The sequence below is a fragment of the Hemitrygon akajei genome, chromosome 5, assembly GCF_048418815.1.
Source record: "Hemitrygon akajei chromosome 5, sHemAka1.3, whole genome shotgun sequence".
Lineage (NCBI taxonomy): Eukaryota > Metazoa > Chordata > Chondrichthyes > Myliobatiformes > Dasyatidae > Hemitrygon > Hemitrygon akajei.
The window spans coordinates 37,736,335-37,750,621 of record NC_133128.1 but is presented as its reverse complement, the minus strand read 5'-3'; the positions used below and the strand labels follow the sequence as shown (position 1 = coordinate 37,750,621).

General features: G+C 43.5%; 1 protein-coding gene across 2 annotated transcripts in view; it reads right to left on the bottom strand.

The window, feature by feature from the left end:
* The window catches only part of LOC140727642 (NXPE family member 3-like), a 129,171-nt gene extending 121,098 nt beyond the window's left edge, over positions 1-8,073 (bottom strand). Inside the window, exon 1 of one of the 2 annotated variants that reach the window (XM_073045252.1) lies at positions 7,952-8,073. The gene's annotated coding sequence lies outside the window, so the exon portion shown is untranslated. Of the gene's footprint in view, positions 1-4,786; positions 4,807-7,951 lie in introns of those variants that run through there. The other variant, XM_073045255.1, reaches the window with a different exon arrangement.
* Positions 8,074-14,287: the final 6,214 nt, after the last annotated feature.

Below are 14,287 nucleotides of genomic sequence, written 5' to 3'. Positions count from 1 at the left end.
CAGTTTCTCACCCCGCCCCCACCTTTTTATTCTGGCGTCTTCTCCCTTCCTTTTCAGCCCTGAAGGAGGGGCTCGGCCCAGAACATTGACTGTTAATTAATTTCGATAGATGCTGCCTGAACTGTTGACTTCCTTAAGTACTTGTGTGTGTGTGTGTGTGTGTGTGTGTGTGTGTGTGTGTGTGTGTGTGTGTGTGTGTGTGTGTGTGTGTGTGTGTGTGTGTGTGTGTGTGTGTGTGTGTGTGTGTGTGTGTGTGTGTGTGTGTGTGTGTGGTTTGGAATTCTGGCCTCCACGTACATTCTCGTATTTCTAATCCTGCAGTTGCATTGATTTAAACACATTCAAAAAGCATGAACAGATACAGTAAGATAGGAAAGGTTTTGGAGTTGGGGCTCCCACCATTTTTTATGCCATGGGCCAATACCTTTAAGCAAGGGGACCGTGCTTGGGAACCTCTGTTGTAGAAGGCTATGGGCCAAGCACGGGCAGGTGGGACTAGGTTAGAGGGGGGAACCCTGGTTGGGCCGAAGGGCCTATTTCCGTGCTCCATAAAACATACAGAGCACATACTGTGTCTTACATACAGAGGAGTGCACAATGTCTGTGTTGGGGAAGCGGTGGGGGGAGTGAGCTAAGTGTGATTTTACGAAGGCAGAACAAAAGCTGTGTCTTGGATCTGATTTGCAGGTGGACAGAAAGACTTGGAATAATCGGCCAAAACTGGTTGAATGTTTGGCTAACGAAGGAGTATGGAATCTAGGAGGAGCATTTATGGAGATTATGAGATAGTGCGGCGGGGCAAGGAAAGTGAGAGTCAGGATTTACTGACCTAGACATGCTTTCGATGTGCTTCACGTGAATAGAATAATGGAGGGTGGGAGAGTGCAGCCAGCAGACGGTAGGAGTGGGTATGGGCTTTATGTGACAAAAGGGCTTATCCAACAGCGGCAGCAGCTCTCGCCAGCGGTGAACGATGTGTAGGTAGCTGAAAAAAACGTTTATTGGTTAACGTAAACTAAAAAAGTTTGTATCGAGCTACTGTGTTAAAAAAACTATTGTTTTGCCTTCCATCCATGCAGGTCATTTCATTACAACAGTGTACTGAGGCAACAGGAGGCAAAGGTAACAACAGAATAGAGTATCACTGTTACAACGAAAGTGCAGCGCAGTCAGAAGATCGTGTGTGTGGACAATCAAGGTACTGTAAATTGTGAGGTTAAAAGTCCGTTTCACCTTACAAGGGCACTGTCTATAAAACTGTGAATGATGTCCGCGAGCGTGGTTTCAGAGGTTTAGGACCGAGTGGAAGTCAGCAGCCAGGGTTTCCGAAGGGTGAGAGACGAAGACCCGGGAATTAGTGAGAGAAATGACGGAGAACTGACCCCATAATAGTTCACAAAATACAGAGGAAGTGCAAAGGACAAGATAATGCTCAGAGCCTTCCGCTAGTGGAATAGTGCTTGTGTTAGGAAGAGATGATTACCTCCACAAAGCTAACAGCCCACTCTTATTTTCAAATGGCTTGTTGTACGTGGAGTAGAACTTTAGAGTACAGTAATTGGCCATATCTGAACATGAGACACGTGAGAAAGTAATTGATTTCTGTTCCTTTACAAAACCATTGAATTGAACCATTGAACCATTGAATGATCTTTATTCTCATTATACATAGGTACAATGAAACTCTGTTTGGCTTCCTCTCAGGCAATCAAACAAAGTGATAGATAAAAACAAGACAGTAATAGAAAAACAGTATTAAATAGATAGGTAGCAGAAAATAAGTTGCAGCAGCACTGGAATATCACAGTAATGCACAAAGTGCCGTTAGTGCAAGTATTTGAGCCCTTGTGTGTGCTCACAGTTTCAGTCATTGCTCTGTGGGTGTGGTGTGGTGGAGGCCACAGCTCTGGGGTAGAAGCTGTTCCTCAGTCTATTTGTTCTGGCTTTTAGTGTCCTGAACCTTTTGCTGGATGGCAGCGAGTCAAACAGGGAGTGGCGGGGGTGTGTGGTGTCTCTGGTTATGCTGATTGCTTTCCTCCTGAGTCTGCTGGAATAGATGGTGTCCAGTCCTGGGAGCTCCATCCTGACAATTCAGTGGGCCGCCTTCATCACGCGATGTGGGTCTTGTCGCTCAGCGGCTGTGCAGCTAGCATACCACACTGCGGCGCTGTTGGTCAGGATGGTTTCAATTGTGCTTCCGTAGGAGTGTTAAGCAACCGCTTTTGTGGGAGTTTGGCTTGTTTCAGCTTTCTGAGCAAGAAGAGTCTCTATTGTGTCTTTTTTACAAGCAGTGAGGTGTTGGTGGTCCACGTCAGCTGCTTTGACAACATAACTCCAAGGAACTTTAGGTTTTCCACAATTTCCACTACCTCTCCATGTATATGGAGGGAGTTGTGTACTCTGTCCTTTGATCTCCTGAAGTCAATGATCATCTCTTTTGTTTCAGAAGTGTTAAGGACCTGGTCATTGTCCTTACACCACTCCGTCAGATGATCTACCTCAAGCCTGTAGGCTGTTTCATCCTTGTCCGAGATCAGGCCAACCACTATGGTATCGTCTGCAAATTTAATTATGGAGTTGGAAGTGCATTTAATTATGGGGGTGCAGTCATGTGTGAAGAGTGTGTAGAGCAGAGGGCTCAGCACACAGCCCTGCGGGGTGCCTATTTTTAAGTTGAGGGTAGTGGAGGTGTGCTTACCAACTCTGACTAGCTGTGGTCGCTGTGTGAGAAAGTCCATGACCCATGAGCACAGGGAGGAACCAAGGCCAAGAGTGTTCAGTTTGCTGACCGGTTTATGGGGGATAACTGTGTTAAATGCTGAACTGAAGTCCACAAATAACATCCTTACATAGGGGTTCGGTTCCTCTAAGTGAGTCAGAGCCATATGGAGGGCTGTTGTGATTGCATCCTCTGTAGAGCGGTTTGCCCGGTAGGCAGATTGGCGTTTGTCCAGATCAGGTGGGATTATTGCCTTAATGTGTGAGAGCACAAGTCTCTCAAAGCACTTCATGGCTATGGGTGTCCGCACTACAGGGTGGTAGTCATTCAGGCACTTCACAGCTGATTTTTTGGGTGCTGTGATGATGGTGGAGGTTTTAAGGCATGTTGGAACAGCAGCTTGTTGCAGTTAAATATAAATATGCAGTTAACTTGTAAATATTTTACAAGTTAAATATACTTGTAAACACCTCAGCAAGCTGGTCGGCACATGTTTCAGTACCCAGCCGGGCACTCAGTCTGGGCCAACTGCTTTACTCGCATTCACTTTCCTCAAGGTGGATCTCACCTGACGTTGCTTAAGGACCAGTGTTAAAGAAGATGGCAGAGTTTGTCATTGAAACCTAGATTATAATCAATACCTTTACCCGGCTTAAAGCCCAAGATGAGTTTATTCATCATTTACATTGGGAAAGCACTAGATCCTTTTTTAACTGAATACTTTGTTACTCACTCTTCTTATGGCAAATGATTATCACATGCAGTAGTCTGTAGCTTCCCCTTGGACTTGAACTTGGAGGCAGTTTGATGTGGCAGAACTAAGGCAAGGTGAGGCAACGAACCCGTTGCTGAGAGTGAGGAAGACCCAAGGTCCAATTGATTTAAGCACTGGGCTGAATTTTAAAGGTTGGGTACAGGTTGAACTGAAGCAGCAGGGTCCAGACACCAGAGCATACCGAAGCAGCTGAACCTGATGTTTGGATGTTAATTTATGCGCTGGGCGAGATTAAAAATGTCAGGGTGTCTGGGCCTGAGGCGAGGGACGGGCCAGTTCAGTTCAGCTTGCAGCTCCATGACGTTTACTCAGCTATGCATTGAACTATGGACCTCAGACTCTCTTTGTGGAGTTCAGTTCAGAATGGTCGTTTTTCTTACAGGTTCTTCTGGGTTTCTTAGTTTCGTGACTGTGTGAGGAGACTAATCTCAGTGTTGTATAATGTATACATGGTTTGATAATAAATGTACTTTGAACATTAAACCAAGGTTACATACAGCCTTTAAAAAGGAGGAGGAAAAAAGTCTATTATTATTCAAAAAGCAGGAACTCCCCCTGAAGTTTTGCCTAATATTGTTCTTGGGATAACATTGCACAAAACTATTAGTTTCTGCAAGATGTTGCTGTTCACAACTTATCTGTTCAGATGAATGGTGAAAAAACTTAGTATGTGTGTCCTGAGGTTTTGAAAAATGTTATGCAAGAGGTAAGCTTTATTGTTTAAATTCAAACTTTTGCCTATATACCTTATCTATGCTTCTCATAATATTATATACATACTTCTGTCAGATTGCCATCTCAGCCCTGAGACTCAAGAAAACAATACACACTTGCCCAACCTTTCATTTTTTGTGAGTAGTCTCTAATCCAGGCAACATCCTAGTGAACTTTTCATGCATTCCCTCTGAAACCTCCACGCCTTTCCTGTAATGTGGAAACCGGAGCTGCACACAATATTTTAAATGTTGTGATCAAACTTTCGTAAAGCTGCTAGATACCTTCCCAACATTTATACTCAACACCTCAAATGATGAAGACAAATACGCTGTAGCATTTTTTACCTCCATATCTACTTTGTTGTGACCTTCTGCAGTGAACTCATACAAAATAACTTGGTCAAAATAAAGAACCATTCACTTCCTATTTGATATGACATATGGTGGCATTTTATAGGTGTCAATTGTACAAAAAAAAGAGAAAGAAATTTAGTCAATGCATTGAACAGGCATCATTATATTTGCAAGTGTAGTATTAGTATGATAACTTGCTTTATAAAATATATTGAGACTTACTTGACTGTCTGCATATTGTGGTATGCTGTTAAACCTGGATCCAAAAGTATGCAGCACTGTTCCCTGTGTTTTAGTTAATATTACAATTTTATTACATGTGCCGATTTTGTATAAACCTGAGTTATTTACAAAATGATGTACATGGTGTTCACAACAAACTATCCAATTATTCAAAATTGCATTTGCTGCCAACATCACACCAGTTTTCACTTATTATTTGGGCGTACAGATAATCAGAGCCTGGAAGTTTATGGAAAAATCTGATTTTAGGTTCAGATAATTACATGCAATTGTACTGATTGTCTGGAGACTAGGAAGTGCTCAATAGAAGCGTACATTCAGCTTCCCTTAACTAAAATATCAAGCGTTTGTATTAAACCTTCAGAAGAAAATATGTCTCTTGAACAGCTATTTTGCAGAATGTTAGATAATGTGAGTATTATCTCTAGCAAACTCTTTGCAGATGTAACAGAACTCAGATGTATAGACTGTGAAGGCTTTGTTCATTTGCAGTTTCCATACATACGATGTTTCAGCTGGTGCATTTCTTCACAACCTAAATAGAGATGCTTAAAGAGTCGTACAGCTGTATAGCTCAATGTCAGGCCACCACATCAATGCTGACCTTTTTGCACATCTACACAAATCTAATTTGCTCACACCAGTTCTGTATTCTTTTATCACTCACCTATTTAAGTATTTGCCTCAATGCTTCTTAAACATAATAATTGTACCTGATTCCAATACCTTTTTGATTGCACATTTAAGTTTTCAAACCACTCCCTGTGTAAAAAAAACATCCTCAGATCCTCTTTAGATCTCTTTCCTCTACCTTTAATCTTATATCATCTTGTTTTTGATACCCCTATAAAGGGAATATGATTTGACTACCCATCTTATCTATACCTCTCATAATCTTATGTACATTTGCCACGTCACCCCTCTGCTTCCTTTGCTCTGCAAAAACAAGCCCAGCCTAGTCAATTTCCCTAAGTAAAGTCCGCCAATCCAGAGAATTGCAGTCACCAGTGTAATCACATTATGTGCAGTACCTACAGAATTTCTAGCTCATTTCACTTCAAGAATAATTGGAGACAATACATGTAGTGGGTACTTATTTGATAATAAAGGTTAGTAGAAACAGTTCTGCAATTCTTTAAACAGGAGGAAAGGAATAAAACTGAAATTACCAGAGGGAAGATGGGGTGAAAATGAATGCTGGCAACGTGAGAGGCTGACTAGAATGGCATTTTGTTGAAATCATTGTTAGTTTTGGAAGGCTATAATGTGTCTTTCAGAAATGGAAGTTACTACTGCTCGAGCTTACATTGAAGTTTGTTGCAACAGTGTACGATGCCAAACACAGAAATCAGCTTGAGAATGGGGTAGTGACTTACAGTGAATGACAACTGGAAGCTCAGCTTTGTGATAGCAGACTGAGCAGAGGTGTTCTGTTGGACAGTTATCAACTGGTTTCCGTAACTTAGAGACAAATAACTCAAGAAATCTGGAAATATCAAGGAGACATAGCTAGAAGATAAAGAGGCATCTGTTTAAAACTGAGATATACAGGAATATCTTTTTGCAAAGGGTGGTGAATCTCTTTAACTCTCCGCCCCAGGTCATTGGAGAGAGAAGATCACTGGAAGTATTTAAAATGGAGATACATAAATTTAAAGAAAGGTCAAGAAATTGAGGGCATGCTTGAGTTTATACTCTCCACAGAAGTTACCTGACTGTTGAGTACTTCCCAAACTGTTTATATTTAAGCCTTCAAGGTTATTTTTTGACTTTTTGATTACTATGTGGGAAACCATGTTCTGAGCAGTGAATGCAATATATCTGAGCAATGCAGATGGATGGCAGTTTCATCTGGAGAGAGTACTGGTTCCTTAAGATAACTGAAAAATGGCTGAGACGGAAAAAGTATCTTCCTCATACCCCCCCCCCCCCCACCTTCTTACTCTGACTTCCCATCTTTTCTTTCTCCAGTCTGTGAAAGGTCTTGACATGAAACGTGGACTATTTACCCTTTTCCATAGATGCTGCCTGGCCTGCTGAGTTCCTCGAGCATTTTGTGTCTGTTGCATTGCATGCAAAATGATTTGAGAAACCAAGGAGTAATTGCAGAGACAGAAAAGTGAGCCAGAAATTCCAAAGGAAACAATCTCTGAAAGAGGAGAGTAGATGCGAAACATCTAGTAGTGGAAGGAGGTTGGACTGCCAAAATCTATTTAAGAACTTGTTCGACTTTTTGGCTTCCTCCACCCCCAACTTTCGTCTCTTCCGTCCTTCAGCTCCACTTTCCTTTTTCTTCGTGAAGAAACGTTTCATGGTCTTCTGACTCAATGCTCTGAAATAAGGCCATCCTAGTGTTTTTCACCCATGATAATCAAAGAGAAATCATATACATTTTTCACTATCCCAGGATGGCTTGTCTGACTTTTATAGTAACTGCTCAGTGGCGCCCAGGGCACGTGCCATACCTGCCATACCTTAGATGCGCCACTGCTACCGCCTCTCTCATTACCATTCATGTCCCTAAACAGTCGTTCCATGTGAGTCTGTTGGGGTCATTTACTGTATCCTGTGCTCCCGGTATGGCCTCTGTATATCGACGTGACCCGAGCACCTTCATTCCGTCCGCCACAAAAAGCGGGATCAACCGGTGGCCACCCATTTCAATTCTATTTCTCACCGAGGGACTGAGGGAAATCGGGAGAAGGCAGGAGATTGGGGCTGAGAGGAAAATTGAATTAGTCATGATGAAATGGCGGAACAGAATCGATGATCTAATTCTGCTCCTATACCTTATGGTCTTATGGTCTAAAGGTGTTTCTCGAGTCTAAACCGCGGTCATGCATACTTTTGATTTTGTTTTCGACCCAAAAATCAAAATCAGAACGATGGAAGTCCGGAAGGGTGGTGCCAGTAATACCCGGTCTAACCATAATATATCAAAGTTAAATATTACTTGCAGCAACAATCATATAAGCAGAAGAACTAAAACATATATCGCATGAAGGGCTTTTCTCAAACGGAATTGTGTTTCGATCTATATCTAAGTCTCATTGTACTTTGATGCTTCATTGAGAAGTTACTGTCAACAGCAAACAATAATAACAGAAAAAAAAACAAACACTGGATTAAGTTGAAACAAAATACCTCCGTGATGATCTTGTCGCCGAAGGTCACTTCTTCTTTCACATAGTAACACTTGGATGGATCGGGAGAACGAAAAGACTAGCAAAAATAAAGCGGCGACGGCAGCGTCGTTACAATTTACAGCCTGGCAATTGATGCACCATCAATAACTCACGCTGAGACTTAGGAAGTGAGATATCGGCTTTTATTGACTGAAGAACAACACTACATCCTGGGAAAATGAGGGATAGCAGCAGACCACAGTCGCTTTTATACAGGGGTCTGTGGGAGGAGCCACAGGAGCAGTCAGACAGGTATATCTAGTTCACCACAGCAGCCTTACAGAACTGGACGAACCAACGTGGAAGTGCGAAATTCACTGCGGTAAAGAGTCCTGTTTGCTATCACTTTGAGCCAATTGCTTTGTTACGTTTATGGTTTGCGCTAGTTTGAAATTGGCTATTTTGTCAGATTGCTACAAAATATCACTGCATGTTTTTTGAAAACTTTGTTTCGTTTGGCGAAATTTAAATCGAAAGACGGCAATGTAGTGGCATACAATTTACAAACTGCAGACTTAGAAAGGCGTGGTCGCTAGAGGGGACTGTGGGATGGGGGTGTTGCTTAGTGTGAAACTGCTCGTTGGTTTTTATTTTCTTGTTTTATTTGACAACTGCTTTCGGGATCGAGAGGGCAAACTCGGCATTTCCCCAACTACTTTCAACAAAGGATGCGAGAGAGCACTGAAGGGGTTTGAAGACGGGGAGCAGGAATTGCGATTGTCAGTGGACAACCTTTCACCCTCTTTAGTTGTAGGGAGAGGAGGATCGGAATTTCTAGAGTCTGCTGTGGGTAATTTTAGATAACTGGCTACCAAAGATTTAAAAAAAAAACTAAGTGTATTTGGTTTAAAATAAACATCAGATCAATTTAGCTCCCTTATACGTCGTGGGCTGGGCACAATAGTGATTATAAAGTAAACACAAAGTAGGCTGCAGATGCTGTGGTCAAATCAACACGTAATGTCCTGTTTATTATTTATTGTAATGCCTGCACTGTTTTGTGCACTTTATGCAGTCCAGTGTAGGTCTGTAGTCCAATGTAGCTTTCTCTGTGTTTTTTTTTTATTACGTAGTTCAGTCTAGTTTTTAGTATTGTGTCATGTAGCACCATAGTCCTGAAAAACGTTGTCTCATTTTTACTATGTACTGTACCAGCAGTGATGGTCGAAATGACAATAAAAGTTGACTTGACTTGACAAACAAGCTGGATGAACTCAGCAGGTCGGGCAGCATCCGTTGAAAGGAGCAGTCAAAGTTTTGGGCCGAGACTGTCGTGGTTACTTGAAATGACCAGGAGACGCAGACAATTCTTTGAGAAGTTTAAACCTTTATTTGCAAACAAAGGCTGAGGCAATCAATGAACTTGTCATCGAAAGCCCACCGAGCTCCGGTGTACAGCATTCTTTATAGTAATTTCTTATCTCAGTTACATTTCGGTTTCATCAGCATACCCAATCAAGTTTTAGTTGCATATCATCTATACATTAACTAATCAATCGCTTTTGCCTAGCTCTCGGTGCGCCACCAGTATTTCTTTCCAGTTCACATCTTGGGCCTCATTCCTGGCCAAGGTTGTTTCTCAGTCAGCCTCCTTAACCTCCCTCACATTACGTTCCTGCTGGTACCATCCTGTCCGCCACCGTTATCTCTAAATAAACAAAGGCTGAGTGTAATACATGGAGTACATTTCAGCTAATTAGTGCTGCTAGCTAAACAGGTGTTCTTTAACTGCCACAGTATGTAGCTAAGAGAATCCAAGGTATCCAGTAAAACAATACATAGCAAAATGTGTCTAGTAAAATAATACATAGTTATATTCAGTACATAGGAGTGATTACATAGTGTAGTAAATAGCTAGTACATAGTGGTTATATTTCAGGTATATATAGTGATTATGTCAGGTATATTTCTCAATAAGACCCTTCGTCAGGACTGAAGAAGGAGGGGGCAGGGGCCCTATAAAGAAGGTGGGGGAGGGGGAAGGCGCAGGTGAAAAACAAATCAGAGGAAAGATCAAGGGGTGGGGGAGGGGAAGCAAGGGAGGAGATAGGCCGGAGAGGTGAAGCAGGAATATGAGGGGATGGCACTATGGGTAGTAGAAGAAGGCAGAATCATGATAGTGTTACGTACCCCGTAACTGGGTGTCAGAGCAGCAAAGATAGAAGTATCCATTGGAGTCTGGTGGTACCTAACTGTTGGGGTTAATTCGAGACTGCCATTACAGGTCAGGAGTGGCTCACGTAACACACATAATGTTAGGAGGCCGGGATGCGAGGGAGGGGGGAGCGAAACTGGGGACCCCGCTACACCGAAACTACTAGTGTCACGCGATTCAGTAAACAAAAGAAACAGGTAACTCGTGAGCATATGGCTGCGGGCCAATAAGATGGACACAAGTGCCCGATATTACCTAATATGTAACGGGGGGTTGTGCTGGGGGGAAAAGGGGTATAAATAAGAGCAGATTGTAAGGGGAAAACAGAACGCCTTCTCCAGCGACTCCGTGGATTCGCTGTGCCAGTTACGAATTCTGCAATAAAGCCACGTTTTGCTATATTCCGGTGTTAGTTGTCTCTCTTCCTAAAAGAACACAGGGCAGAATTTCAAGCCCAACATTTGGTGACCCCGACGTGGGGAGGGAGAGACAACACAGGCTGGCGGGTCCGACGGCAGACAACTTGCGGCCGCAAGCTCGACTAAGGTCAGGAAGTGCCTGTTATATCTAAGACTTCCACTAGATAGTTAAATCACTGAGTTAGATCTTGTCTGCTGACGGATCCTCACCAACCCCAAATTACCCTGGGAGAGATCATTCCCGGTGCAGAATCGTGACTGGTAAGTACTAACTCTTAATCTGTTTTTAGGAAGATTCTCCGCCCGTGGAAAAGTCTTCTGAGTGAGGGTACCCGCCGCCCACGATGGGCATAAAAGTCTCAGGAGTGAGGAGAATTAAGTCGCGGGACACCGTAGTACACAGGGATACTGACGGCGCCTACCTTAGACTGGTTGTTAAGAGGAGAAATCTCCCACGCGAAGGTCAGGTTTTGAAAGGCGACCGTCCCACATTTGATCCTCTCTGTGTACTAGGGAGCCATGGAGCACTTCAATTTCGAGTTACCGAAAACTCAGACATTTGTGTGTTGAGTAAGAGTATATGAGAGTTTTTAGAAATATGGTAAAATTGATAACTCTGCGAGTTCAATAATCTAACAGTGAGCAGCCGCAGGGGTCGGACACCATCAAGGTAGGAGTGGAAGTGTTCCTCCGAGGCCCGGGGAAGCTCACCTGGAACGGAAAACGGTGGCATGGTCCATACCCTGTCGCCGAGGTCTCCAACAGGGCATTAAAAGGTAAGAAGGGAGGGGGACAATAACTGGCATCATTTTCTACTGGCTAAATAAGACCTCTGGCAAGTGGGGAGCGTTTCTGGGACAGTCGGCTCTAGGACTGTCTATTTAAATTGCTATCTTTATCACGTGTGGTTGTTGTTGCATACCCTGTATTAGGACCCTAGTCATCCGGACTATAGATCGAGCCTTGACTGGAAAGAATGGACCTCCACCGGCGTACCAGGCACCCTTGTTCCCGGTGGAAGGGGAGGACACGGCCCTCCCGGAAAGCGGACGCGCTATGGGAGGACACGGACTGAAATGGACCATGGCAAGGGGGGGGATTGTGAATCTGTTCTTGAATAAGTTTTCTGAAATGTTGCATGCTACTTGTAAAAATTGCGGATGTTTAGGGAACCCCTACCCATATTTTGTGACCCTAGGTCGGACAAATCAGGATAAGCAAATAGGGAGGACACGCCAAAGAGTGCCGGGGGACGCTCACCTCTCTGCCTGATCCCGGCAGCCGCGGAAAAGATTGTAAGGGATGTGGCCTCTGGGAGGCCAAGGGAGGGAGTGTTGGGGTTAATTCGAGACTGCCATTACAGGTCAGGAGTGGCTCACGTAACACACATAATGTTAGGAGGCCGGGATGCGAGGGAGGGGGGAGCGAAACTGGGGACCCCGCTACACCGAAACTACTAGTGTCACGCGATTCAGTAAACAAAAGAAACAGGTAACTCGTGAGCATATGGCTGCGGGCCAATAAGATGGACACAAGTGCCCGATATTACCTAATATGTAACGGGGGGTTGTGCTGGGGGGAAAAGGGGTATAAATAAGAGCAGATTGTAAGGGGAAAACAGAACGCCTTCTCCAGCGACTCCGTGGATTCGCTGTGCCAGTTACGAATTCTGCAATAAAGCCACGTTTTGCTATATTCCGGTGTTTGTTGTCTCTCTTCCTAAAAGAACACAGGGCAGAATTTCAAGCCCAACATAACTAAAGGTGTTTATTAGTAAACTACACAATACAATATCAAAAATGCAAATATACATATAAAACAAGTTAGCAGTAATAAACCTAAAAGTGTAGGAATAATAATAATCAATAATAAACAAGCTCTATCGATGTCTAGGGGTAAATGAATTGTCATAGAAAAGTATAAAAGTTCAGTTCATAAATGCTGAAGTAGTTATGGTTGTTGTGTTGAAATCATTGGAGAGAGAGAGAGAGAGAGAGAGAGAGAGTGAGAGCGAGCGAGTGAGAGGAACAGATACAGCAGCCAAACCTTCTTTTGCTTTCTTAATCCGTCGTATCATTGTGGTCATTTAGTTATGACCCCTCTGTTCTTCAGCTAGACTGTCCTTCTGTGGTGGACCCATCACTCTGGCATGAGTGGACACACACACAAGTTCCCACCTGCCCTGCTGTAACACTGTGAGCTTTACTGACTGATCTCCTGGTTCAGTCTCCGAAGCCCCCACCTTTCTGTGGGTTCCCAACACTCAGTCAGTGTCCACTGGCGTGTCTGAAGGGTGTCTCTCCAGACCTGTCTTTTATCCCCACTCACGGGGTCTCAGTTATCCATCAACTCTGAATGACAGTGTCCATCAAATCAGGCCACTCCTACTATCTCCTGAGGAATGTTAATGAGCAAAGTAAAGTCCTTGTAGTGGAAGGTAAATAATCCAGGAAGAGTCATAATACAGTTAATCAACAGTCTCTCTCTCCCCTCTTATCTGTAGCAAATGTTTTTGCCTGTGTTTCGTTTCTCTCTATCATGAGCAGCATAAAAACAGCAATAGTTCATGGTTCTCGGGGGGGGGGGGGGGGGGGGATGGGTAACTCTGCACCTCATTGTCCATCAGATCTGTTCATCACTCATAACAATAGAGGTGATAGGCAGCTAGAAGAGGAGGCAGAGTGAAAGTGTGATAGGGGAAGGGAGAGTGAGGGAATTACCAGAAGTTGGAAAATTCAATGGTTCATCAAATTCTCCAACTTCCGATTGAACATCAAATTCTCCAACTTCCGGTAATTCCCTCCCTCGTTGAGTAACTGTTGCCTTCCTATCAACTTGAACCAGTTTACATAATCTTCACTGAAAACAAGGCATTTTCGCTCACTGAACTGCCGCTCTGTTTTTATGACAAACACGAGAAAATCTGCAGATGTTGGGAATCCAAAGCAACACACACAAGATGCTGGAGAATCTCAACAGGCCAGGTAGCATCTATGGAAAAAAAAAGCAAACAGTTAACATTTCAGGCCGAGACCCTTCATCAGGACTGGAAAGGGAGGGGCGCAGTCAGTGTAAGAATGGGGAGGGGGAGTGGTTGGAGAAGAAATACAAGGTGGCAGGTTCTGAATGAAGCCAGGAGAAGGGGAGGGGTGAAGCGCTCCTACGAGTCTACCTTGCCCTTGTACACTCCCTTGATCTCCCTCTTGGTACTTATCCTTGCCTGCAGGGGCATATCTACGGAAAATAGCGTCTATGGCAAGCACTGATATTGCGTCCCCGTCCAAACATCTGACACTCATCTTTTAGATAACTTTACCATAATATCAGCTCAAAAATACAAGTCAAGCTGTTAATCTTTTAATTAACAAATTATGGCACTTATTATAACTGCACCTTTCTTGCTTTCACTGATGCAAATTGGTCTATAATGACGCTCTCATCTCCATACTGAACAATAAATTCAAGAAGCTGTTCAGGTCTTGATATTTTCATGTTTACCCACCTTGATAGCAACATTCTGCAATCCAAAATTTCTTCATATAGCTGCTGTCCATCAACATCAGAGCTGTACGATGTTCGCACTTCTTCTTTAGGTCGTTACTGTCGGCGCCATAACACAGTCCCTCGATATCGAAAAGGAACCCAAACTTGGTGTGCAAACGAGCAAACCTTTCATCCATTTCTCTGAGAAGATGGCCAGCAGTTTCAGTAAGCCAAGGAA